General features: G+C 42.6%; 1 long non-coding RNA gene across 1 annotated transcript; it reads left to right on the top strand.

Moving 5' to 3' along the window:
• Nucleotides 1-11,902: 11,902 nt before the first annotated feature.
• Nucleotides 11,903-17,473, top strand: LOC149123253 (uncharacterized). Its single transcript, XR_016217708.1, has 2 exons — nt 11,903-12,521; nt 16,602-17,473. It is a non-coding gene; the product is annotated as an uncharacterized LOC149123253 (long non-coding RNA).
• The last annotated feature ends 8,626 nt before the right edge of the window (nt 17,474-26,099 follow it).

Genomic DNA, 26,099 nt, shown 5'->3' with positions numbered 1-26,099 from the left:
ACGTTATGGGGGGGAAGCCATGGTAATCCATAAGCCGTACTTTGGAAATTTATATTCATTAAATAAAAGTTTAAAAAAAAGAAGAATCTGAAATGAATGAAAGGAAGGAAGGAAACAAGGAAGGAAGAAGGAAGGGAGGAAGGAAGGAAGGATGGAAGGAAGGAAGGAAGGAAAGAAGGAAACTGAAGGGGTAACAAGACCCTGAAATGACTGAGGCTTATGTCCTTGTTCCATCAGTCCTGTCTCTGAGTATAGATAAGGACATGGGGTGCCAGTTTCTGGCTACTTCTTGCTGATATGAACCATTGACATGGGGTGGGTATCTATACTCTGGATTGGATTGATTGAAGAGCAGTCTTGAGTTTTTCCTGCATAATTGCTGGGGATATAGTAGTCATGTGCTCCTGTAAAGACTTTTGAAATATGTTAATTATACATGGTAATAATGGAAGCATTATGGTTATGAGGATAAAAGGAGAAATTAGAAACATTGCCCATGGTGGGAAAGATGGCCAAAATGAGGAGAACAAAGAGTCCTGCCCATTTAATGTGAAGATAGATGTACGCCTAAGTGCTACTGTTTTGTTTAGTGTGTATGTGCAGTCAAGGAGCTGTGGGGTAGTTAGTCTGGCCTGCTTCTAGTCCTGGGGCCCCTCATTTCCTCCCTCTGTGTATGGAACCCTGGCTGCTGTCAGGGGTTAAGGCAAAGACTGTTCTGCTTTCTTCCAGCTGAATAGGGGTGAAGTAGGGACCGTGATCAAGACAGCGTTCCAGCAGAAGCTGGCCTCTCAAGGGGGTTGCAGTGCCAGCTCACAGAAACTGTCTCCATTCAAGGTTTCATGTGCATGACCATCTAGAATTTCTCTGCCTAAGTCTGGAGAAAATGAATCTAACAAGCAAATTAGATACACAGAGACCAAGACAGTCAGTATTAGAGTATCTAAGAAAGGTGCTGTCCAAACCAAGAGGGAGTTTTCCCATTGAGGGATAAAAGGAAACTGACAAGAAAGGCTTGATAATTATCAGGTTGATGTTAAGGCCTGGCCAGGTATAAGTGAGGCCCAGACCTATCTAACTCTTCACATGGGGTACTGGAAGTGACGTCATAAATGAGGTGGGAACCTCCTTAGGGAAGACACCCTGTTGACTTCCATTACCTAGCTGGCCTGGGAGGAGAGCTGGCCTGAATAGATTGGTTTTAATAGGTGACATCTCTAAAAGAAATTTAGAGCTCTACCTGCAATGTTACTGATCCTAGGTCATCCCTTCAACCATGCTGGTTACTTTGGAAGTTGGGAAGAGTGAAGGGCTTTTTCAGTTTAGGGAGGGCCAACAGGGTCTGCAGCTCTGACCCTGGAGTCCATCAACCTCCAGGGCAGTTCCATTTCCACTAGTGTCGCTCTTGGTAGAGTTGTCAGGCCCCTTCACGAGCCATCTTCTAGCATGACCGCTGCTTGCCCAATGCCCAGATTGCTCATATTGCCAATCAGTGCCATTTGAGGTAGACCAGCTTTGTTGGGTCTCCTTGGTGGAAGACTCCTATGTAAGGCAGCCATTAATTGGCCTGCCATCTATCCTTACATTGGTCCTGCTGCCTGAATAACTCTTCTTCCTCCTAGTCTCTGTTAAAGTGGACTACAGAGGCACCCTTTGGGAAGGTCAGCCAAGGGGGTGCTCAATCCCATCCCTAATCCTTGGTGGCCAGAGCTAGAAATCTGTGGTCACAGGCATGTTATCACAGTGTTTTCCAGGGCTGGTACTGTGGCACAGCAGGTTAAAGCCCCAGCATGCAGTGCTAGCTCACCATACGGATGCCAGTTCAAGTCCCAGATGCTTCACTTTTGATCCAGCTCCCTGCTAATGCACCTGGGAAAGCAGCAGAGGATGGCACAATTCCTTGGGCCCTTGGATCCATGTGGGAGAACTAGGAAGAAGCTCTGCTCCTGGCTTTGGAATAGTTCTGCTCATGTGGCCATTTGCAGAGTGAACCAGCATATGGGGGACTTCTTTCTCTTTGTAATTCTTTCAGATAAATAAAATAAAAATAAACCTTTAGAATAAATAAAAATAAAAAAGAAAGATAAGATTATGCTCATAAGGAAAGGTATGTCCCTCTAGGTAAGATCAAACATCAAGACCATCTTATCTAAACTGTCATGCATTATGAAGTAATTATTAAGACCCTCTCTCCCTTGTGGGAGACCTGGAAGAAGCTCCTGGCTCTTGGCTTTGGATCAGTGCAGCTCTAGCAGTTGCAGCCATCTGGGGAGTGAACCATTGGATGGAAGATCTCTCCGTCTCTACTTCTCTCTTTCAAATAAATAATTCTTTCAAATAAATAAAAATTTTTAAAAGGCAAAAAAGATAAATAAATAATCCCTTTCGCAGCTCAGAAGTGCCCAGCTGCCAACCTCCTGAGTATAAGCTCCCAGAAAATGAAAAATCCCCTAAGACTAGAGGTGGGCAAGCACTATGTTGACACTTTCAAAACCATGTGAAGAGAAAAAGCCCCACCCCACTAGAACCCATTCATCCAAGGATACAGCAGAAGCCTCAGAGGCTGGCCTCACTGCACATTTGCCAACAGGGTAGGCAGGGCACAGAAGGCGGGAAGATATTTGTGGCCTCATGGTGCTGGCTCCAGCTGTTGACACACAAAGAATGGGTGATAGGCAGGAGTTTGAACTGGCCCTGCCTCTGCCTGGCCAGCACTTCAGTACTCATGGACCAAATCTGCATCTGGAGTGCCTGCTGAGGCCAGGGGATACATGGGGACCTACAGTCAGAGGAAGTCTGAAGCACTAGCTTCCAGGTTGGAGAGTTGCCATAGCAACAACACTTTCAGGGGTTGATGTGACAGGGACAGCCCTGGGAAGGTGAGCTGGTCTCCTGACCCCATGTCTTTCCCTTTATGCTCCTCTGACCTACAATGTGAATGAGGCTCTGACAGAGGGAGAGTGGGGCATGGGATTTCAAGGCAAACAGGTGAGCAAGTGAAGCAATCTGACTTCTTACCTGGGAATATGAGAAAAGAAGAGAGATTAAAAAAAATTTATCTTATTTGAAAGGCAGAGTTAGAAAGAGAGAGAGATCCAACCCACTGGTTTACTCCTCAAATGGCTGCAACGACCGGAGCTGGGCTGATCCAAAGCCAGGAGTTTCTTCTGGGTCTCCCACTTGGTTGCAGGGTCTCAAGCACTTAGACCATCCTTCACAGCCTTCCCATGCATATCAGTAGGGAGCTGGACCACAAGTGAAGCAGCTGAGACTCAAACCAAAGCCCATGGGGATGCCAAGCTGCTTGCAATGGCTTTACCTGCTATGCTACAGTGCTGGGCCAAGATTAAGACTTTCAAAAGTCCTTATATATGACCTAAGTTACAGAGAGGCAGAGGCAGTGAGTGAGGTCTTCCATCTGCTGGTTCACTCCAGATGAATGGCCAGAGCTATACCAACCTGAAACCAGGAGCTTCTTTTGAGTCTGCCACACAAGTGCACGGGCCCAAGGATTTGGGCCATCTTCTACTGCTTTCCCAGGCCACAGCAGAGAGCTGGGTCTGAAGCAGAGCAGCTGGGACTCGAACCAGCACCCAATATGGGATGCTGGCATGGCAGGCAGTAGCTTTACCTGCTAAGCCACAGTGCCAGACCCAAATGTTCTTAATTACAGGTTTTTGACTAATTTTGATAAAAATTTCCAGAACTCTGAGGGAAAGAAAAAAACTTAAAAAAAAAAAAACAGCACTAAGGGGCTGGCGCTGTGGCACAGTGGGTTAATGCCATGGCCTGAAGTGCTGGCAGCCCATATGGGTGCTGGTTCTAGTCCCAGCTGCTCCACTTCCAATCCAGCTCTCTGCTGTGGCCTGGGAAAGCAGTAGAAGATGGCCCAAGTCCTTAGGACCCTGCACCCACAGGGGAGAACTGGAAGAAGCTCCAAGGCTTCTGCCTTTGTATTGGCCCATCTCTGGCTGTTACAATTATTTGGGGAGTGAACAGTGGATGGAAGACTTTCTCTCTGCTTTTGCCTCTATGTAACTCTGCTTTTCAAATAAATAAATAAATCTTTTTTCAAAAAATGTGTTATGGGGCTTATTAATGTATGATTAATCAACATTTCTAGTTTCTTATATAATGTCAATTATAGCATAATATTCTGCTATTACCTTGTAACTCTGTTTATTGTTTAGGATGACAACTCAGCACCATTCATGATTATATTAATTTCAACACCTCTGCTTTTGAAGACATGTAGAAATATTTTGAAGTTGTAAATTAGTGATTTGGCTTGTGCTGTGGTGTACCAGCCTGCAGCATCTGCATCCCATATGGGAGCCTGGCTGCTCCCTTCCAATCCAGCTCCCTGGCAAGGCACCTTGGAAAGTAGCAGGTGATGGCCAAGTCCTTGGGTCCCTGCACTGATGTAGGAGACCCAGGAGAAGACCCTGGTGTTGGATTAGCTCAACTCTGGCAATTGTCATTTCGTGAGTGAGCCAGTGCATAGAAGACACATCTATCTTTCTAGCTATTGATCTCCCTACCTCTTTCTGTACCTCTTTCCAACAAAATAAATCTAAAAAAATAATGTGGCTTCGGGGGGCAACTACTCAATACTCCCTCCCCTCTTGTAGAGGCTTTTAAATGTTCTCACCATAAAATATGAGGTGAAGAATGTGAATAATTCTCATTTGAAAATCCCAGAATTAACATTCATCAAATGATCACATCGTACCCTACAAATATGTACAACTATTTCTCAGTAGAATATTTTAAAAAGGCAAAGATTATCAGGTTACACTAAAAAACCAAACAATATAATGTGTATAGGATTAAAAACTTTTTTGTATTAATACAAAGAGAAATGTTCCATGCAATCCATAGCAGGATAAAACTTGACAGGCCAGCATGGCAGCATAGTGGGTAAAGCCACTGCCTGCAGTGTTGGCATCCCGTATGAGTGCTGAGTGCTGGTTTAAGTCCCAGCTGCCCACTTCTGATCCAGCTCTCTGACATGGCCTGGGAAAGCAATGGAAGTTGGCCCAAGTGTGTGGAAGCCTGTATATGTGTGGCTGACCTGGAAGAAGCTCCTGACTCCTGGCTTCAGACTGACTCAGCTCCAGCCTTTGCAGCCATTTGGGGAGTAAACTACTGGATGGAAGACCTTTTCCCCTACCTTTTCTTTCTCTGTGACTCTGCCTTTCAAATAAATAAATCATCCCATATGAGCTCTGCTTTGAGTCCTGGCTGCTCCACTTCTGATCCAGCTCTCTGCTATGGCCTGGAAAAGCAGTGGAAGATGGCACCTGGCTCCTGGCTTTGGCTCAATGCAGCTCCAGCCACTGCAGGCATCTGGGGATTGAAGCAGTGGATGGAAGACCTTTCTCTCTCACTCCCTCTCTCTCTCTCTGTCTCTCAGCTAAGTCACACAAATAAATAAACAGATAAATCTTAAAAAAAAAAAGTTGTCTTGCCTACCTGAGGTTGTCCTGAACATTGAACTCTTTCAGAAGAAACCTTAAGTTTAGTGTTGGCACTGGTGGGCATCTTACTAATCTATTACAGGCTGTGCTTTCTAATGCCATTGCACTCTCTCTCTCTCTGCTTCTCTGCAACTCTGCCTTTCAAATGAATTATTCTTTCAAAAAACAGAATGATGATAAGAGAACTGGCTATACTATATGGACAATCCAATAGTGGACAGAATGGACTTGAAAACAAAAGATATTAATGGAGACAAATAAGACATATTTTCTCTAGCAAGAGCATCAGTGAATCTGGTCAAAATGACAATTATACGAACACATGTTTCTAAGGAAACATGTTGAACAGTTCATGAAAAATGAGTAAAAATAAAGAGTAGACTGGTCAAGAGCAGTACCTGAACATGACAATATACTACTTGGAATAAGAGACAGGACAACTAAAACACACTGAAAAACCATGGAACATTTTGATTTAATTGATTACACACATACACATCCCACCTCGCTTCATTCAGCAAGAGAATACATAGTCTCTGCAAGTATGTATGCAATATTTTCCAGAGAAATGATATGCTGGGTCATCAAATAGCCTCAATAGTTGTTGTAGAATTGAACTATGATATGATATTTTCTGCCCACAATGTATCTCACAGGAAAATCAGGGATGCAGTTGGTCTAGTGCTTATGATGCCTCTGTGAATGCCCACATCCTATATTTGAGTGCCTGATTCTGAATCCTGCCTCAGCACTACATTCCAGTTTCCTGGAAATGTGCTCTTAGGAGAGATCCAGGAATGGGCCAAGTATCTGGAATCCTGCCATCCATGGGACAAACCTGGCTTGAGTTCTAGGCACTAGGCCTCAAGCTGGTTGAGCTCAGGCTGTAGTAGAGCAGTTGTGAAGAAAACCAGTTGATGGGTGATCTCCATGCTTCTTTCTCTCTCAGCCATTGTGGCAATTTGTGGCAACCAGCATATGGGAGATCTATCTCATTCTCTCTCTGTAACTCTCTTTCAAATAAATAAATAAGTAGTAAATAAAAATTTTTTGTGTCTTCAGGTTACACTTCACAAAAAGATATAGATGGTTATCTCTTCAGCAATGTATTCTCATGAATACAAAATTGCAAAACACACTGGCAAAAGACAAAGAAAAAACTAGGCTAAGGGATGGGAACCACAAATGCACCATATCTAGGTGAATGGTCCTGGACTGTGAGGAGAAAAAAACAGTAAACATGTTCAAAGAAGTGTTAACTGAATGAATCACTGTTTTTGAAAATTATTTATAAACAAAAGTATATATATAATCTTTTTCATATTTCCTTCCAAAAATCAATGTAATTGCTATCGCTTACATAAAAGATATTGCCTATGTCCTCAAACAGGGCACAGAAACATGGAAAATAATCTTAGAAGATTAGCATTTTTTTAAAGATTTTATTGGGGCTGGCACTGTGGTACAGTGGGTTAAAGCCCCAGCCTGCAGTGCCAGCATCCCATATGGGCACCGGTTTGAGTCCCAGCTGCTCTACTTCCAACCCAGCTCTCTTCTATGGCCTAGGAAAACAGTGGAAGATGGCCCAAGTACACGGGCCCCTATACCCATGTGGGAGACCCAAAAGAAACTCTTGGCTCCTGGCTTTGGATCAGCTCAACCCTGGCTGTTGCAGACATTTGGGGAGTGAACCAGTGGAAGGAAGACCTCTCTCTCTCTGGCTCTACCTCTATCTGTAACTCTATCTTTCAAATAAATAAACATAAATATTTAAAAATAACAGATCAAAGGGACAAGATTTTAAAAAAGATTTTATTGATTTATTTGAGAGGTACAACTACAGACACAGAGAGGGAGGGATAGAAAATATTTCATCCATCTGCTGGTTCACTCCCCAAATGGCCTCAGTGGCCAGAGTTGAGTCACTCAGAAGCCAGGAGCCAGGAGCTCCTTCAAAGTCTCCCATGTGGGTGCCAGAGCCCAAGCACTTGGGCCATCTTACACTATGTTCCCAGGCCACAAGCAGAGAGCTGGATCAGAAAATGAGCAGTCAGGACACAAACAGGTACCCATATTGGATGCTGGTGCAACATCACCAGCCCCCAGAAAATTTGAATTTGAGAGTCAACGTCTGGAAGGAGAATGAAGAAATAGAGAGGAAGAATTGGAGATGACATGATCACTAACCATTAGACATAGAGTAGTCAGAATAGTGAAGAAAAAGACAGAAAGCGTGAACACAATTCAGTACTAATTGGTTATGCAGAGGGTTGAAAGTGGAGTTCAGTTCCATGATGTGTGCATGAAAGACTGCGTGGACACTGGCACAGGAAGTGAAATTGGGAAAAAATCAACAAGAATATGATGCAAAGAAGGGAGACTGGTACCCATACGGGATGCTGGCACTACAGGCAATAGCTTAACTTTTAAGTCTTGAAAAAAAAGATTGTTTGCACACAATTTATACCTGCAAGACTCAAAGAATCTCCTGAAAACACCTATTTGGTTGGTTCAATATAAAAAGAATACTGGAGCCAACATTGTGATGTAGCAGGTTAATCCACTGCTGGCAACACTGGAATCCCATATAGGTGCCAGTACAAAACTTCTCTGTACCACTTCCCACCCAACTCCCTGCTAAGGTATCACAAAAAGCAGAAGATAACCCAAGGGTGTGGTCTCTTCCACCCACATAGGAGATATGGAAGAAGCTCCAGGATCCTGGCTTCAGACTGTCATAGCAGCAGTCAATGCAGCCATTTGTGTAATGAATCAGCAGACAGAACCTCTCTCTCTCTCTCCTCTTTCTGTAACTCTTCCTTTCACATTAATAAATAAATCATTTTGAAAAAAAAAGATGAAACATGACCACTGCTGGACAATAGTGGGAATCAGAAAGTATTCTTATTTTATATATTATTGTTTAACGTTGCCTCCTCCAGTTCTTCTAAAAAGTACAAGCAATCCTTTGGGAAATGATAGCAATCTGTCATCTCCAAAGTAACTGATACCTGAAGGTTATGGCCAGGCAAACACTGTTAAATTTGTGAACAGTTAAATAGACCTCAGATGCTTTCAAATACTCAAAATTGGCCAACAGAAAGGACAATGAAGCATACATAAAACATGGTTAAAAAAATCATAAAATGAAAGATTAAAACATCATCTCAAACAACTATCTAAGTCCACTTTTCATTGTCAGAAGCAATCCAACTGACAAAAAGTACTGAGTGTTTAAGCCATAGAGGCCAAGGGTGATAGATAGGAAATACAACACCTAAGCAATCTAGCCCTGAGAGTCTTTGCCAAAGGCTGCGATGTGGATTGCAGAGGAAGGATACTGCAGAGGGCAGAGACATGTGCAGTGAGGATGCATAATCAAGGCCTCAGTAGAGTGTGTGCCATGTGAACTTAGGTCACTCCCTATTTCTGCCTCCATGATAGACAAATTGCTATGATGATCCCCTGCCCTTTCAGACTCCTACTTTTTTCAGATCATAAAGCAATCTGAAAATCTGAAAAACTGAAAAGTTATTCTTGTTATCTTACTCATGCTCTCAACCTCTAAGGGGGTACACAGAAAGCACATAACTTGTTTCCTCTGTTAACAGGTCTATGGATCAAGGGTAGCTACATCTGGAGACAACTTGGTTGTCTGGCATTATTCTAGATTCTGGATTTGAGTGTAAAATGATGGAAACATGGGACATTGTGGTCTCTGGTTATGAGAAAAAGTCAAGATACCTGTGGGATGGCCAGTGCCGTGGCTCACTTGGTTAATCCTCTGCCTGCAGTGCCAGCATCCCATATGGGCACCGGGTTCTAGTCCTGGTTGCTCCTCTTCCAGTCCAGCTCTCTGCTGTGGCCCGGGAAGGCAGTGGAGGATGGCACAAGTGCTTGGGCCCCTGCACCCGCATGGGAGACCAGGAAGAAGCACCTGGCTCCTGGCTTCAGTTTGGCATAGCGCCTGCTCTGGTGGCCATTTGCGGAGTGAACCAACAGAAGGAAGACCTTTCTCCCTGTCTCTCCCTCTCACTGTCTATAACTCTGTCAAATAAATTAAAAAAAAAAAAAAAAGATACCTGTGGGAGAAGCGACATTCCAGCATGTGATGACCAGGGACCACTCATCCTCAGTGTTGTTTCCTGTGAGAGGATCTTACACCCCTATTCCCATACTGAAAAATGCAGACAAGGCCACATGACTCTTTCCAGATACAGTGGAAGAAAATTTTGTCACATTTGATAAAATCACAGAAAATCACTGTTCTTTCTCATCCAGCCACAGTGACCATCAGTAGACACCATTCTATCAGCCTGAGGTCAAAATGACAGCTGATGCACAGCTTAAATGTGGAAGCCTTGAAGAAGCTGGGTCATTGGTTACCTGAGAAAGCCATTAAAAGACCATTAGCTGCAGTAGGTGGCGCTCACAGATAGATGGCACTGCAAGTCCATGGGTTATAGCTATGGAATTTTTAATAAATAGTGCTTAACACAAATACAGAGAAAAGGGGCCAGTGTGTGGCACAGCAGGTTAATGCCTTGGCCTGAAGCGCTGGCATCCCATATGGGTGCAGGTTCTAGTTCCAGCTTCTCCTCTTCTGATCCAGATCTCTGCTATAGCCTGGGAAAGCAGTAGAGGATGGCCCAAGTCCCTGGGCCCCTGCAGCCACGTGGGAGACCCAGAAGAAGCTCCTGGCTCCCAGCTTTGGAATGGTGCAGCTCTGGCCATTGCAGCCATCTGGGGAGTGAACCATCGGATGGAAGACTTCTCTCTCTGCCTCTCTTCTCTCTGTAACTCTGTCTTTCAAATAAGTAAAATAAACCTTTTAAAAAAAGAAATTAAAAAAAAAGTTTGGATCAATACACATAAATAAATAAATCTTAAAAAATACAGAAACAAGCTAAGATGGAATCCAAAGATCACATGAAATGTATAAAAACTTGACAACTACATGAGGTATATGATTTATAATTTTGAGTGAGAAAATTCCATAGCATTGTACTAAACACCAGGTGCCTAAAATAACAGAAATTTAGTTTCTCATAATTTGACACTATGCTGCCTGAAGTTTTGGTTTCTTCTGAGGACATTCTCTTGTTTCAAGATCATCAAATTTCCAACATAACCTTTGGGATCTAGTCTGTTTGTCCTCCCATCTCTAGGGACTCTCTTTCAAAATCAGACTGGAAGGGCCAGCGCTGTGGCACAGTAGGTTAATCCTCCATGCCTGCGGTGCTGGCATCCCATATGGATGCTGGTTTGAGTCCCAGGTGCTCCTCTTCCAATCTAGCTCTCTGTTATGGCCTGGGAAAGCAGTAGAAGGTGGCCCAAATGCTTGGGCCCCTGCACCCATGTGGGAGGCTGGGAAAAAGCTCCTGGTTCCTGGCTTCGGATCAGCAAAGCTTCAGCTATTGTGGCCATTTGGGGAGTGAACCAATGGAAGGAAGACCTTTCTCTGTCTTTCCCTGTCACTGTCTATAACTCTACCTCTCAAATAAATAAATATATAAATAATCTTTTATATATCAGATTGGATTAGGTCAGGCTATAAGATAACACTCAGACATCAATAGCCTCTGTATATAGACAATACCACAGCTGACATAGAACTTCTAACATCAATCCCATTCACAATAGCTACAAAAACAATCAACTACCTTGGAATAAATTTAAGCAATGTCAAAGATCTCTGTGAAGAGACATACAAAATATTAAAGACAGAAATGAGACAAAAAATGAAAAATTGTTCATGTTCATGGATTGTTGGAATCAATATCAAACTCCAAACAACTGAAAACAATTTAAAGATTCAATATACCAAGGACAATCTTCTCAGATATAGAAAAGAATGCTGAAATTCATATGGAAACACAGGAGTCCCTGAATAGCTAAAGCAATCTTATACAACAAAAACAAAGCTGGAGGCTTATTTAAGAGGTAGAGTTGCAGACAGTGAGAGGGAGGGAGAGAGGTCTTCCATCCACTGGTTCACTACCCAATTGTTCACAATGGCCTGATCTGGGCCAATCCAAAGTCAGGAGCCTAGAGGTTCTTCTAAGTCTCCTATGCGAACACAGGTGCTCAAGCACTTGGGCCATCCTCTACTTCCCTCCCAGTCCATAGCAGAGAGCTGGATTGGAAGAGGAGCAGCCAGGACTTCAACTGGTGCCTATATGGGATTCCAGCACTGTAGGTGGAGGATCAACTCACTGTATCACAGCACCGCCCCCAGGTTTCAAGATATACTATAGTGCAGTAATCAAAAGAGCCTAGTACTTGTTCAAAAACAGATGGATAGACCAATGGAACAGAATATAAATGCAGAAATCAATCCTAGAGAAGGATAGTCTCTTAAACACATAGTGCTGGGAAAACTGGATCTCCTCATGCAGAAGTGAAGAGTTAAAATTGTATGTGTGCAGGTGTAAAAAGTTAAGCTTAAGCTTATAGGTTTAAACCTTCCTGGTGCAGTTGTGAAAATAAGACAGAGTGAAGTAGCACCTTGACAGTAGGGACTCCATTTTGGAGCACTTGAGACTGTATTCTGGGAAAGCAACCCCCCCCACACCGTGAGACTCTGGTCTGAAACTATGATCTCAAATAGTCGGACAATAGCAGTGCACTACATCACCCTTGGCAACACACAAAAACCCCCTAGCATGATTGCTCAAGCTTAAAAATAAAAAGGTTACACCTGGGTTACCTGAGCTAATAATGAAAATGTGATTTGTCTATGTCTTAAGATCATAATTGCTGATTGTAAGATATTAGCAACTGCTTAGCAACCGTGTGTTCTCTCCCCTCTCCCAATTTTGCGGTTTTTGCCTTTATAAACCCTAACCTTTGGTTATACGGGGCTGCTCTGCTTTTGTATGATCAGGCAGCCCCAGCATGCTGGATAATCAATAAAGCTTCCCCGTGCTGTTTGCATAAGAGACGTGTCTCTTGGTGACATTTTTCGGGCGGTCGACTCTAACATTTGGAGGCCCCAGCGAGATCGCGGCTGCCCGTGGACGCCTCCAGCGGACGTCTCTTGGGGTAAAGTAAAAAGGCGCCTAAGGTAGGGACTCAGTATATGCGCGCTTCAGGTTTCAGTTTTTCGGGTTACAGGCCTGTTTCGGTTTTGGTTTTTGGGTTGGCACGGTACGCACTGTGGCTGGCAGACGTGCCTGGAAGCCCCAGGCTACCACCTTGGGGGACGCCCCGAGAGGACCGGGAGACAGGACGCTCAGCGAAACTCCCATCAGAAATTCCCCTAGGCGGGAGTTTTGTGCCAACAGCAGTTACATTTTAGGTTTCAGTTTTTTGGGAATTGCTTTTCTGTCTGTAACATGGGTCAAACTGTGTCCACGCCGCTATCTCTTACTTTGGCTCACTGGCCTGATGTAGGGGCTAGGGGATCTAATCTCTCTCTCCTGATTAAGAAGGTAAAGCAGCAGTCTTTCTGTGCCTCTGAATGGCCTGCTCTGAGTGGATTGGTCCCCCAGAGGGCTCATTCCATTTACCACTCATTTGCTGAGTGAAAGAGGCCATTCTCCTGCCTGGCCGTCTTGGGCACCCGGACCGGGATTTTGAGCAGACATCGGAGGTCAGTATTCCTTCCCTCAAGTGGGACTGGATCTGTGGAAGTGACCGTTGAGTGTCTGGCACCCCACAGCTCTCCGAGAACGCGGAGTCCCCCCGGCCACAGCTTAGCTATGGCCGAAACTCCAGAGGGATTGTAAGGAACGGGAGGGAAATTAGGAAGGGCAGTTGGCTGAGAGCCTGGAGACCCCCTGAGCTCGCTTGGGCTTCTCGGCAGCTGGACTGTGACCCGAGGATCAGGTCTCTCTCTCGGAGGGACGCCTGTCACGCTGCCTATTGCTACGCGAGCAGGGCTTAGCTTCAGTCGAGGCTAATATTGGCCCTTCAGGTAAACTCAGACAACTAGGTAGTGGGTAACCTTGAGCGATAGGAGATTTCAAACCCCACTCAGCCCCCAGACATGAGGAGCTTCATTGCTTTCTGCCTTCCTCCTCCTCCCAGGGGCTCCCTCCCCCACTCTTTTGCTCTCCTCATCTCCATTCCTATACCACTGTCCAGGAGAAAGGGAGAGGGAAATTCCACAGGTCTCTCCACCCAGGGAAAAGCTGTTACCTGTTACCTGTTAACCCTTTCCAACCTGGTAGAAAGTTTTCTGTCTTTGCAGCTTATGGTAGCTCTGGTGCGTCTTAAAGTTTTTTTGTGAACTATTACTGTTGCTAAGCTTTGATTACCTGAGGACTAAATCTGGAAAAGAGCTAGTTAACTGTTGTAATTGACTGAGTGTCAGCAGTAGTCCTAATTAATCTGGCTTTGGTTAAATTATAGGAGGTTCCCAACACTCTTGGTGAAACGGCGCACCTACCCAACCCCATGGCTAGTCCTGCCAGGCCCCCATGTGCGCAGTCTTCCCTGTAAATGGGGGACCACAGCCTTTCTCTGCGCTCTATTCTAGTCCATGTGGCCTGGGGCACCCAGGCAGGCATAGCCAAATATCTCTAGGCAGAGCCCCCACCCCAGGGCTGCTTCTTTTTCCTCTCCTGGAGGAATTTCCAATTCAATACTACTGCTGGCCTTACCTAAGGGAGCCAGAACCTTAAGCCATTAACCCTTTCCAACCTGATGGGTTTTTCTCTTTGCAGCTAATGAAAACCTAAACAATGGGTTCATATGCTGATAATCAACTCTTTTCTGTGCTGCTGTCCCTGACTCATTTGAGAGCGTTCACCTGTCTTGAAGGTTTCGTGTTTTTCTATTGCCATTAGAGTCTTGATTGGAAAAACTACAATGTGAAGTTTATTTACATTGGTTATCTGTTTTTAATGTCTGAGTGATTACCCAACTGATCAGAAATGTACTAATTTTGGCTAAATGGTTTGACTCTCTGACAGCTTAAATTCTAAACCGAGTCTTCCAACTTTGGGCTTCCAGTCGGATCCCTGGAACTCTCAAAGGATGAGACTCTAAATTTGTTAAAGTAACAGCTGCTTGGGTCAATTCAGATTATATAAAATGTATTAAAATGTTATAAATGGTGTCAGACCTATGCTGTATTCATGTTTTTGCTTTCCAGCTAAAGTGGTCTTATAAAAATAAGAGTAAATTCTGTGTATACAAGCCTTTATGATGTTAACTAAAGTAAGCCAATGCAGATTGGTTCAGAAAATTAAGGTAATACAAATGCCCTTGGTTTGCTCAGTGGCTTGCTTGTTCAGTTTTGCATGTCTTTGATATGCTTTAAACTTTAATGCTGTGGTATTCATTAATAACTCAGTGTCTTAAGTCATCTAGGCATCACTGCTAAGTAAAACGGGAAAAATATATTATATATACTTTTAACATCTCAAATTCAAAAAAAAAAATTGTTTGAGTTTGTTAACATGTATTCTCATAGGTTGTCCATACATGACAATTCAAGGCTATGTAAAAGTAACTACGGGTATAAAGTTTCAAAAGGTGTAAACAAGTCATAAAAAGTTTTAAAATGTTTACGATTTTAAAATATTGTTTACAGAGTTGAGTGCTAATGCCAAAATTACACTGACCTAAAATTGAAGTCTGATCTTCTGTTATAACAATGGGTTTAAATCTTGGAATCTGTTTCTGCAAAAACTGTAACGTCTATTTTAACAGTGTCTGCTTAATCGATTACTACTGACCTTTTCTGTAATAATGCCTGGCCACAGTATAGGGCCCCAAACAACATAACAAAAACAAAAAAAAAAAAAAAAAGAGGTTAAACTAACAGCTACATCAAATTTTCGGTGTATGTGGTAAATGGGCAGAACTCCCCTTTTAAACCAAACTAAAAAAATAAAAAGTTACACTGACGACCTCAAAGTATACAAACAGGTCACCACAGTTGATCTTACCTAAAAGGTCATAGTTCTCTTCATGGGCACGGTCTTAAGTGTCAGAATTTGCCCATGACCATAGTTTTTCTAGCTCACCCTGATATTAAAAAAAAAATCTCCAAAAATCAGGGTTGGGTTGAGCACCCGCTTGACTGACAGCATAGAGGCTGGCTCCTTGGTTTACTTTATTAGAGACCAGGAGAATGAGGAGCAAGCTAGCAGCAAAGGATAGGCAACAGGCCAATCAATGGCTGCTTTTACACAGTGATCTGCTGTCAAGGAGACCCAGCAAGGCCAATGCACCCCAAACGGCACCTGTTACTGATATAAGGAGCCAGGGCATTGGGCAAGCAGCTGTCATGACAGCAAATGCCTTCTGTCAGCTCTGCCAAGAGCATGGTCACCGGACATGGAACTGCCCTGGGTGTCGAAGGACTCCTGGTTCAGAACCGCAGACCCTGTGGCCCCGAGCTAAAAAGCCTTTGGTTCTGCCCAGCCTCTGCCCAGCTTCCAGCTCCAGCCACTGCTATTGAGGGGATGGCCTAGGGTCAGTGAAATGTAAGTTGCCTATTTCTATCAGCCTCCTATTCAGCTCTCCTCCTAGTCCAGCCAAGTAATGCAAGTCAACAGGGTGCCTCCCTTAAAGGAGATTTGCATCTCTTTCAATTCTCTTCCAGCATCCCATGGATAGCTCTGGGCCTCACACACCCAGCCAGGCCTTAAAAGTCTATCCAATAACATTAGAAAGCCCTCCCTGCCAGTTCCTAAAAACAGGGCTTTCAGTAACAGCTAACTCAGATAGCCCTACACCTATTTGGACAGGTCCTCACTGAGGACTTAAAGGGCCCATCTCTTGAGGGGTGTGCACAATAATCCATAATATAAATAGTTAAATGTAAATAATTCTTTAGTCTGTCTTCTTTCCCAGCCTGAGACTCTCATCTTGTACATTGGCTTAACTTCCTAGCAAAAGTGGCTACTAGATATCCGAATATATATATATATATATATATATAGTCTCTGGGTCAATCAGACTAGACAGACACAAACCCAAATTTGTACTTTTTCTGGAAAAAGCCAAACAGCTCCAGGACCAGGCCAAGCAGGGCTGGGATTTCTGGCCTAACATCTGATCATAAAAATCCTGGCTATTTCCTCTCCTTGGCCCACTAACTTCTGCAATCTTGATGCTTCTCTTTGGGCCGTGTGTTTTTAATGCCCTTGTTCGTTTTGTCTCTAACAGACTAAAAGCTGTTGAACTCCAAATGGTCATCAGGCAAGACTTCCAGCACATTCCACTGGACGACTTGAGCAGCCCTCTGGACCGAGCAACACAGTCTTTCCAAGGCCACTGTTGCACACCATAAGACAGGTAGCAAGAGGAAATACCCAAATCCCCCTCAACACCCACATGCCAGCTTCAAAGAAGTTACAGAAAACGGAACTCCATCCATAATCCCAAAGAAGAATTTTGGGTATTACCTCTTGAGGGAAAAATATTAGGCAGAAAGTCAGTTATGAGCTTATGTGTGTGTGACATAAAGGCCTAATGTGTCCAGCATATGCATCTGCACCTCAGTCATCCTGACAATGTTTCACGGGCAGCCTGGCCTTCGCATCCTGCCCTGCCCCCTTCTACCTGATAACCTGCCAGGTGGAGATCCCTGCCCCTTCTGCCTGACAAATCTTCCACAATCTCCCAGATGCGGCCCAGTATCTGCATTTCAGTATTACAGAACAGGCGGGGGTTGAATCTCATTTTCATGGTTGGGGGGTGGTTATGCGCGGCCCTAAAGGAAAAATGTTGTTTTTATGCTGACTGAACCTGGGTGATTAGAAACTCCATGGCCAAACTCAAAAAAAAAAAAAAATGACTGGAACAATGGCAACGGGAGAGGGAAACTGAACAGGGATGGTTTGAGTCATGGTTCGGCCGGTCCCCATGGCTTACTACCCTACTGTCAGCCCTAGCAGGACCCTTAATTGTTCTACTCCTAATTGTAACCGTAGGACCTTGTGTGTTAAATAGACTCATCACCTTCATACGGAAACAAGTTAAAAATGTTAAACTCATGGTCATAAGACAACAATATGTCACATTAAAAGAGACAAAAACGAATAATCTCTAAGATTAGAGATCCTCACAACAAGGAGTGGGGAATGAAGAGTTAAAATTGTATGTGTGTGGGTGTAAAAAGTTAAGATTATAGGTTTAAACCTTCCTGGTGCAGCTGTGAAAATAAGACAGAGTGAAGTAGCACCTTGACAGTAGGGACTCCATTTTGGAGCACTTGAGACTGCATTCTAGGAAAGCAACCCCCCCCCCCCCACCGTGAGACTCTGGTCTGAAACTATGATCTCAAATAGTCGGACAAAAGCAGTGCACTACATCACCCTTGGCAACACACAAAAACCCCCTAGCATGATTGCTCAAGCTTAAAAATAAAAAGGTTACACCTGGGTTACCTGAGCTAATAATGAAAATGTGATTTGTCTATGTCTTAAGATCATAATTGCTGATTGTAAGATACTAGCAACCGCTTAGCAACCGTGTGTTCTCTCCCCTCTCCCGATTTTGTGGTTTTTGCCTTTATAAACCCTAACCTTTGGTTATTCGGGGCTGCTCTGCTTTTGTATGATCAGGCAGCCCCAGCATGCTGGATAATCAATAAAGCTTCCCCATGCTGTTTGCATAAGAGACGTGTCTCTTGGTGACATTTTTCGGGCGGTCGACTCTAACAGAAGTATGAAGCAAACTCCTACTTTACACCTTACAAAAATACACTTAAAGTGGATTAAAATGGATTAAAGATTTAAATAACAACCTGATACCAAATTATTAGAGAAAGTTGGGGTAACCCTGCAAGACATTGGCATAGAAAAAGACTACTTGGAAAAGACCAAAGAGGCACAAGCAATCAAAGCCAAAATTGACAAATGGGATTACATCAAATTGAGAAGCTTCTGTACTGCAAATGAAACACTCAGCAAAGTGAAGAGCCAACAGACAAAATAGGAGAAATTATTTGCAAACTATGTAACTGATAAAGGATTAGTAATCAGAATATATAGAGGCTCAAGAAATTCCACAACAAAACAAACAACCCAGTGCAGAAATGGGCAAAGGACTTAAACAGGTATTTTTAAAAAGAAATCCAAATAGCCAACAGATACATGAGAAAATGCTCAGGATCACCATTCAACAGAGAAATGTAAATCAAAACCACAAGGAAGTTTTACCTCACCCCCGTTAGAATGGCATTCACATAGAAATCAAACAAATGCTGCCAAAGATGTGTGGAAAACACATCTGATCCACTGTTTGTGGGGATGTAAACTGGTAAAGACACCATGGAAGACAGATGGAGATACCTCAAAACATCGTACTTAGTGAATAAGCCAGTCTAAAAAGGACAAAAACCATATATTCTCCCTGACCTGTGATAACTAATAGCACACCTAAAGATAACCTACAGAAATGCAATTGACACTTTGAGAAGCAATGACTTTGAACAGCCCTTGTCTTGACTATTGAGGAACATTTTTTTTTCACATTATCTGTTGAACTCTTCACTTAGTATAGAGTTACTCATATGTATATAAAGTTAATTGAAAATAGATCTTAGTAAAAAATAGGAATGAGAATAGGAGAGGAAGAAGATGAAGAGTGTGGGTGGGAGGGTGGCTGTGGTGGGAAGAGTCACTATGTTCTTAAAGTTGTAATTATGAAATGCATGAAGTTTGTCTTCCTTAAATAAAAGGTTTCTAAGGAAAAAAGATATGAAAGGAACATTCCAGGAAAATTTTCATTTTGATGATTTGGGTCAAGGCTACTTGGTAGCAATATTTAAAAGCAAAGAATGAATGATGCATTTTTCATCTTATGTATTTTTAATTATTTAATTTTTTGTTTTGAAAGACAAAATTTTGTAGAGAGCAGAAGGCAGTGGAAGATCTTCTAGCTGTTGTTTCACTCCCCAAGTGGCTGTAACAGCAAGAGCTGGGCCAGACTGAAACCAGGAGCCAGAAGCTTCATCTGGGTCTCACACATGGGTGGCAGGTGCCCAAGCACTTGGACCATCTTCTGCTTTCACAGGTGCCCTAAGCAGGGAGCTAGATTGGAAGTGGAGCAACCAGGAAAAAAAACAGAACCCATAAGGGATGCTTGAATCCCAGGCAGCTGTTTAACCCAATATACTGCAATGTCACAATTTTTGTAAATTTAGACACTAGAAGTGAGTGTTGACAATTCAAGAAATTAAGCTTCTGCAACTTAAGTGAGAGGCTAGGACTATATTCCTGGCTCTCAGTTATGACCCTGTCCCAGCCCTGGTTGTTGTGGGTGTGAATCAATGTGGGTGTTGTGGGTGTTGTGGGTGTGAATCAATGGATTGAAGGTGTCTGTCTCTATCTCTCTCTCTCTCCCTTTCTCTCTGTCATTCCATAACACAGAGCAGGCTAAGCCTCCACCCACAGTGCCAGCATCCCATATGGGCATCAGTTTGTGTTCCAGATGCTCTTCTTCTTTTTTAAATATTTATTTGAAAGTAGAGTTGCAGAGAGAGAGCTGGAGAGACAGAGAGAAAGGTCTTCCATCTGCTGGTTCACTCCCAAAATGGCTGCAATAGTTGGAGCTGGGCGGATACAAAGCCAGAAGCCAGGAGCATCCTCCAGGTCTCCCACTTGGGTGCAGGGGCCCCAAGAGTTGGGCCATCCTCGACTACTTTCCCAGGCCATAGCAAAGGGCTGGATTGGAAGTGCACCAACTGGGACTCAAATCAGTGCCTATATGGGATGCCGGCACCACAGGCAGAGGCTTAACTTACCATGCCACAGCAAGGGCCCCAGATGCTCTTCTTTGCATCCAGCTCTCTGTTTTTGTCCTGGCAAAGCAGTGGAAGATAGTCCAAGTCCTTGGGCCCCTAAACCCACCTGGGAGACCCAGAGGAAGCTCCTGGCTCCTAGCTTTGGATCAGCCCATCTCCAGCTGCTTTGGCCATTTGGAGACTGAACCAGTGGATAAAAAATTTATATGTCTCTCCTCTCCCTGTAACTATGCCCATCAAATAAATAAATAAAATCTTTTTTTTAAAAAAGATCTCTATATATTTCCATCTGCTTCTCATTCTCTCTCAAGTATATAAATACTTTAAGAGGCAAAAGATTCAAGTCAAAGACTAGAGAATTGTCTTGGGCTCTGACTATAGTTTATGCCATTGATAAATGGAATAATTTGCCTGAAACATAACTTTGTGGACTCTGAAGTAGTCCTGCATTTGTAGAATCACTGTGATAAAACTATGGAGAGTTATTTAAGGGCCTGCAATAGATTCGATCCTATACACATTTTCTGATCTAATCCATGAAGCAAGTTCAGCCTCCAAAAGCTTTTAAAGAAACTCTACTTTAATAATTCAAAATATTACCTTTTTAATTAATTGTTTCTGATGTAGCAAATTCTTGCTGAAGTTTGAATTCAAACCATGTCTTGTAGCTATGGCAATAAAAAAAATTGAGACCAATGTGCATTCAGCTCAGGTGGCTTTAAATCTTGAAACCATGCTTACTTTCTCTTATATGAATCCTGATTCTGAATTATATTTCTTTATGCTTTTCCAATTTATTTTAAAAATCTCATAAAGCTCTTAATATACAATGTGAAAGAAGCTGAGGAATAAATAAACAACCTACCAGCAATATATTTATTTTTGTTGGTCTTGGCCACATGTAGATGTCTCTAGAATCTTATCTGCAAGAGAAATTGCTGAGAAGGAGGGGTCAGACAAAAAGTCTAGATTCTTTCTAGAGTCTACTGTGCTAATCAAGATCATGAAGGAAATGTATATAGAAAAATGGGCATATTGGCTCAGTGACAAAAATGAGGTAGCCTCCCTGTGGGGGAATATAATCTTTACACATGGGAAAAACAGAAAAGATGCCAAAAGAGCACACACTAGTCTACCAATCACTATGATTAAGCATAAACTATTGTTAGACTAACTAAAATATTAATTTATTACCAATTCTGTAAAAAAAAAAATCCTTGTCAGGGCTGTCACTATGGAGTAGTGGGTAAAGCCATCTCCTACAGTATGGGCATTCATATGGGCACCAATATGAGTCCCAGCTACTCTACTTCTGATCTAGCTCTCTGCTATGGACTGGGAAAGCAGTGGATGAGCACCTAAGTCCTTGGGCCCCATGCACTCACATGGGAGACCTGTAAGAAGCTCCAGGCTACTGGCTTCAGATCAGCCCAGCCCCAGCCATTGAGGACATGCGGGAGTGAACCAGCAGATGGAAGGCCTCTCTCTCTCTCTCCCTGCCTCTGTCTCTTTGTAACTCAGCCTTTCAAATAAATAAATAAACCATATAGAAATAATTTATAATGTTCATCACAATTGTTCAAATAAGCAGCAGTACACCAAAAAAATTATGATTTCACTAGAATCTATATTACATAGAAAATCACTCAGGCAGTACTCTTTTCCTTAAAACATCTCTTGCTTTTTTTATGTATCTCAAATTCCTTAAAAGTATCCAGCTTCAAAATTAGTTTTTGGCCACAATTGTATATATAGGAAAAATTAACAGAATCTGTTAGCACAGCTTTCTGTAACTGTTCCATGTGACACTCCTCCCTGTATCCAAATCTTGACCTAATTCTCCACCACACAGAACCCTGACATTTTCCAGTTCACTTGATCTAGCCCATGATATGACCATAAATATGATATCAACATAGTTTGTAAAGTATTTTACCTTTGGGAGTGTGCCTTCTTGTACAGTAATCATGTGGAGAATCCTGAGACTTACCTGATGGACACCTGGGGCCTAGGTCAAGGCTGTGCAAATCAGGCATTGGAAGGGTAGGCATTAAGATGCAGTAGGCTTACCTACTTCTCTGGACATACCACGTCACAGAGTGCCTGGTTTGTGTCCTGGCTATTCCACACTTCCAACTCAACTTCCTGCAAGTGTTGTTTTTAAGTTTTTTTTTTTTTTTAATATTTTCTTGAAAGGCAGAGCTACAGAGAGGCAGAGGCAGAGAGAGATAGGCCTTCCACCTGCTGGTTCACTTCCCAAATGGCCATAATGGCCAGAGCTAAACAGATCCAAAAACAGGAGCCAGGAGCTTCTTCCAGGTCTCCCATGAAGGTGCAGGGGCCCAAGGACTTGAGCTATCTTCTACTGCTTTCTCAGGCCTAGCAGAAAGCTGGATTGGAAGTGGGCAGCCAGGACTGGAACCAGTGCCCATGGGATGCTGGCACTGCAGGTCATGACTTTCCTGTTACAACACAGCACCAGCCCAAAAGTGTTCTCTTGAGTCAACAGATCATGGCTCAGAAACTTAGTTTCCTGCCATCTGAATGTGAAACCCACATAGAGTTCCTACCTCCTGGCTTTCATAGATATAACACTTGCTATTGTGGGCTTTTGCAGAGTGATCCAGCAGATGGAGGACCTTTTTCTCTGCCTTTCAAATAAACAAATCAGTAAAAAATCATCGGTATGTGATATGGAACAATGGGTCTCTACCACCACTGGTTAAAGCCAGAGTTGCTCCACTTCCAGTCCAGTTCCCTACTAATGCACCTGGGAAAATACCTGAAGACAGTCCAACTACTTGGACCATTTCTATCCACCTGGGAAACCTGGATAGAGTTCCTGTCTTCTGACTTTTGCCTGGTCCAGCCCTAGCCATTGAAACCATTTGAAGAGTGAACCAGCAGAACATATTAGATAGTAAGATAGATCTGTCTCTCCCTGTCTCTCTATGAATCTGCCTTTCCAATGAACAAATAAATAAATTAAAAAAAAATATTGGTGTGAGTTAAGCAATCTTGAAGGCAGCAGCCTCAATTAAAGCAGTAGCTAACTAAAACAGGTGATTTGTGATTCCAGGTACCACCAGCATATGGATGGCCTAGCAGAGGCCACCCCAAAATGCTTACTAAGAATTACAAATGAAATGGTTGAATTTTATACCTGCACAACTTTTCTCCATTTTGAGTGCAAGAGCCCAAAAACTTGGACCATCTTCCTGTTTTTTTCCCAGAATATTAGCAGGGGCCTGGATCAAAATTGGGGCAGCCAGGACATTAACTGGTGCCATATAGGATGCCAGGGTCAGGCAGTGGCTTCACCTGCTATGCCTCAACACAGGCTGCAAAACTTTTAATCTTATACATCTATTTGAGCACTGTACTGTGATTTATTTGTATTTTACAAACCAACAAGCTGTAAAAGTGTGATTTATTCACATGTTAAATAATGGGAAATAGATTCACATTAAATTTTGTAGCATATAAGTAGCTGATATTAAGTGTGAAAAACTTGTATAATGCCCACTTTTGGATACACAATCCATAGAGATTATTAGGGAAAAAGTGTAACCATGGACAAGGAAAAGTCTTCCAAAACAGTGTTTGTTCCAAATCAACTGTGGTTTCTGAAATGGGTCTCAAAATATGACTTTTAAAATAAATGTGGTATATTAAATAACACTACTCAAAAATAAATAAATAAACCAGAGTTTGTGACATCTACAAATCATTTATTTGTCAATGCATTTCACCATAGCTCTAGATATCAAATATGACAAACTACATTTCACATTAATTGGAAAACAATAATTTTTTTAAAGAAATCATAGTAGACAAGACACACACCCTGGTATTTGATATGAGCCTCCCAATCAGCAGCTTAAACTGATGCAGCACAATCCCTGCCCCACAGCTCCTGGTTTTGATTTAGCCCAGACTCAGTTGTGAGCCTTGGAGGAATCAGCACATGAAAGCACTGTATCTGTTTGTATCTCTGCCTAAAAGAAATAAAATGATAAATTAAAGAAATATACTACGCCCCTTATAAGCAGGATGCAGCTACAGAAGAGATGTTGACTCTACACCCCTCAACGTCCCTTAGGATTAAGAGAATGGGGTCTCTGAGGGGAGAATGTTGTAGGCAGGCATATAGAATAAAATTGATTAGGTGTGTGAGCTAAAAGACCACACTTTCACCATGCCCCTGTGTGACCTCATACCCCTACCTGGCCACACCTGTGTACCCACTGGCCAATCAGGTTAATTAACTGCTCCCATTTGGAAATGGATTAAAAGTCTGGGACATGGTGTCCTTCTCTCTCCTTTCCTTGGCCTTTTGCCAGTATGGGGCTTGCTGTGGCCCTGCACCTCCAGGGCTCATGGACTTTGGGCCACCCACCCCGTGCTTCCTGGCCTAGATGTTCCTCCATGTGGCTGGTTCCTAGTACTCAGCATGAATTCAGATTTGCTTCTCTCCTGTAGATAGGGTTCTCACTCTCCTATGCATTTCTTTCACTAAATAAAAGCTTAAAACTGTAAAAAAAAATTTGGCTGCCTTCTGCTCTTTTCCCTATTTCTAAACTTTGCAACACAAGCGACCACAAATGTGCTCCATTAAAATAGATTTGCTTACTGTGGACATTGCAGGGAGGTTTGGGGGTAAGAAATGCCACTTGTGATAACGTCATTGCATACTGGAGTGCCTTGTTGGAGCCTGCTTATCCTACCTGATCCATCTTCCTGCTAATGTTCACCCTGAGATGATGATTCAAGTACTTGAGTCCCCCCCATAAACATGGTAGCTGCAAATGCAGTTTTTGGATGCTGGATTTAGCCTCTCCTAACCATAGCTGTTGCAGGGCCTTGGGCAGTGAGCCAGCAGATGAGAAGGTCTTTCTGCTTCTGCCTTTCAAATAAATGAAAATAAATAAGACATTAAAGACAAATGACAGCAAAAGAGAACAATTAAAATATGCTATTTTAATGAATTCTACTATATAAATTATTGTGTTCAATGTGAATTATCTAAATATACCAATTAAAAGAGATTGAAACAGCCAAAATAAAACCAAGACCTAACTATGTGTGATCTATAAGAAAACCATTTTAAATATAAAGACACAAAAAGATGATCTGATTCTGGGTTAATTAAAGAAAAAACTGGATGCCAGCATTATAGCACTGTATCAAGATTAACTTCCTACTTATGATGCTGGCATCCAACAGAGTATCAAATACTCTGCTGTATTTTCAATTGAGCTCCCTTCTAATGTCTAGGAAAGCAGTGATGATTGTCCTAGTACCTGGGCTCCTACCACCCATGTGGGAAACCCAAATGGAGCTCAGGTATCCTCCAGATGAAGAGTTAGGGTCCTGGCTTAGGCCCAGCCCAGCCCAATCCAGCCCATTGCAGCCATTTGCAGAGTGAACCAGAGGATGGACGATCTCTTTCTCTGTCACTCTCCCATTCAAATAAATAAATAAATATTTAAGAAAGAATAAATTTCACTTGCATATGAATTGTGAAAGATCTGTATTACAACATGGTGACTCTACTATGAATAATAACTTAGATTAGGTTTTAAGTGTTCCACCATCATCAAAAAGAACTACACAATAGAATGCATATGATGGTGAGGTTTATTTCACTTCTACATACATATTTATCACCATTAATGTGTTAAATTATTCCATTTTTTTCAACTGAAAATATGTAAGTACATTAAGAGTAGGATAAACACAAAGATAGCTTCAGTTCTGATTAGGATTTAGGTCAGAAAAATTTTAAGTGTTACACAATGAAACTGAAGGTAGTTTTCCAAAAGGATAGTACACTGTTTCCTTAGCATCAATCTATGTAAAGTAAAATCCATACAACTGAATGGGCATTACAGATACATCAGTGGTAATCAGTA

The sequence above is a fragment of the Oryctolagus cuniculus genome, chromosome 12 (genome assembly GCF_051225735.1).
Source record: "Oryctolagus cuniculus isolate XC-2025 breed Fujian yellow rabbit chromosome 12, ASM5122573v1, whole genome shotgun sequence".
NCBI classification, from domain to species: domain Eukaryota; kingdom Metazoa; phylum Chordata; class Mammalia; order Lagomorpha; family Leporidae; genus Oryctolagus; species Oryctolagus cuniculus.
Note: the sequence above shows the minus strand (reverse complement) of the source record. Positions and strands in the feature narration are given on the sequence as shown.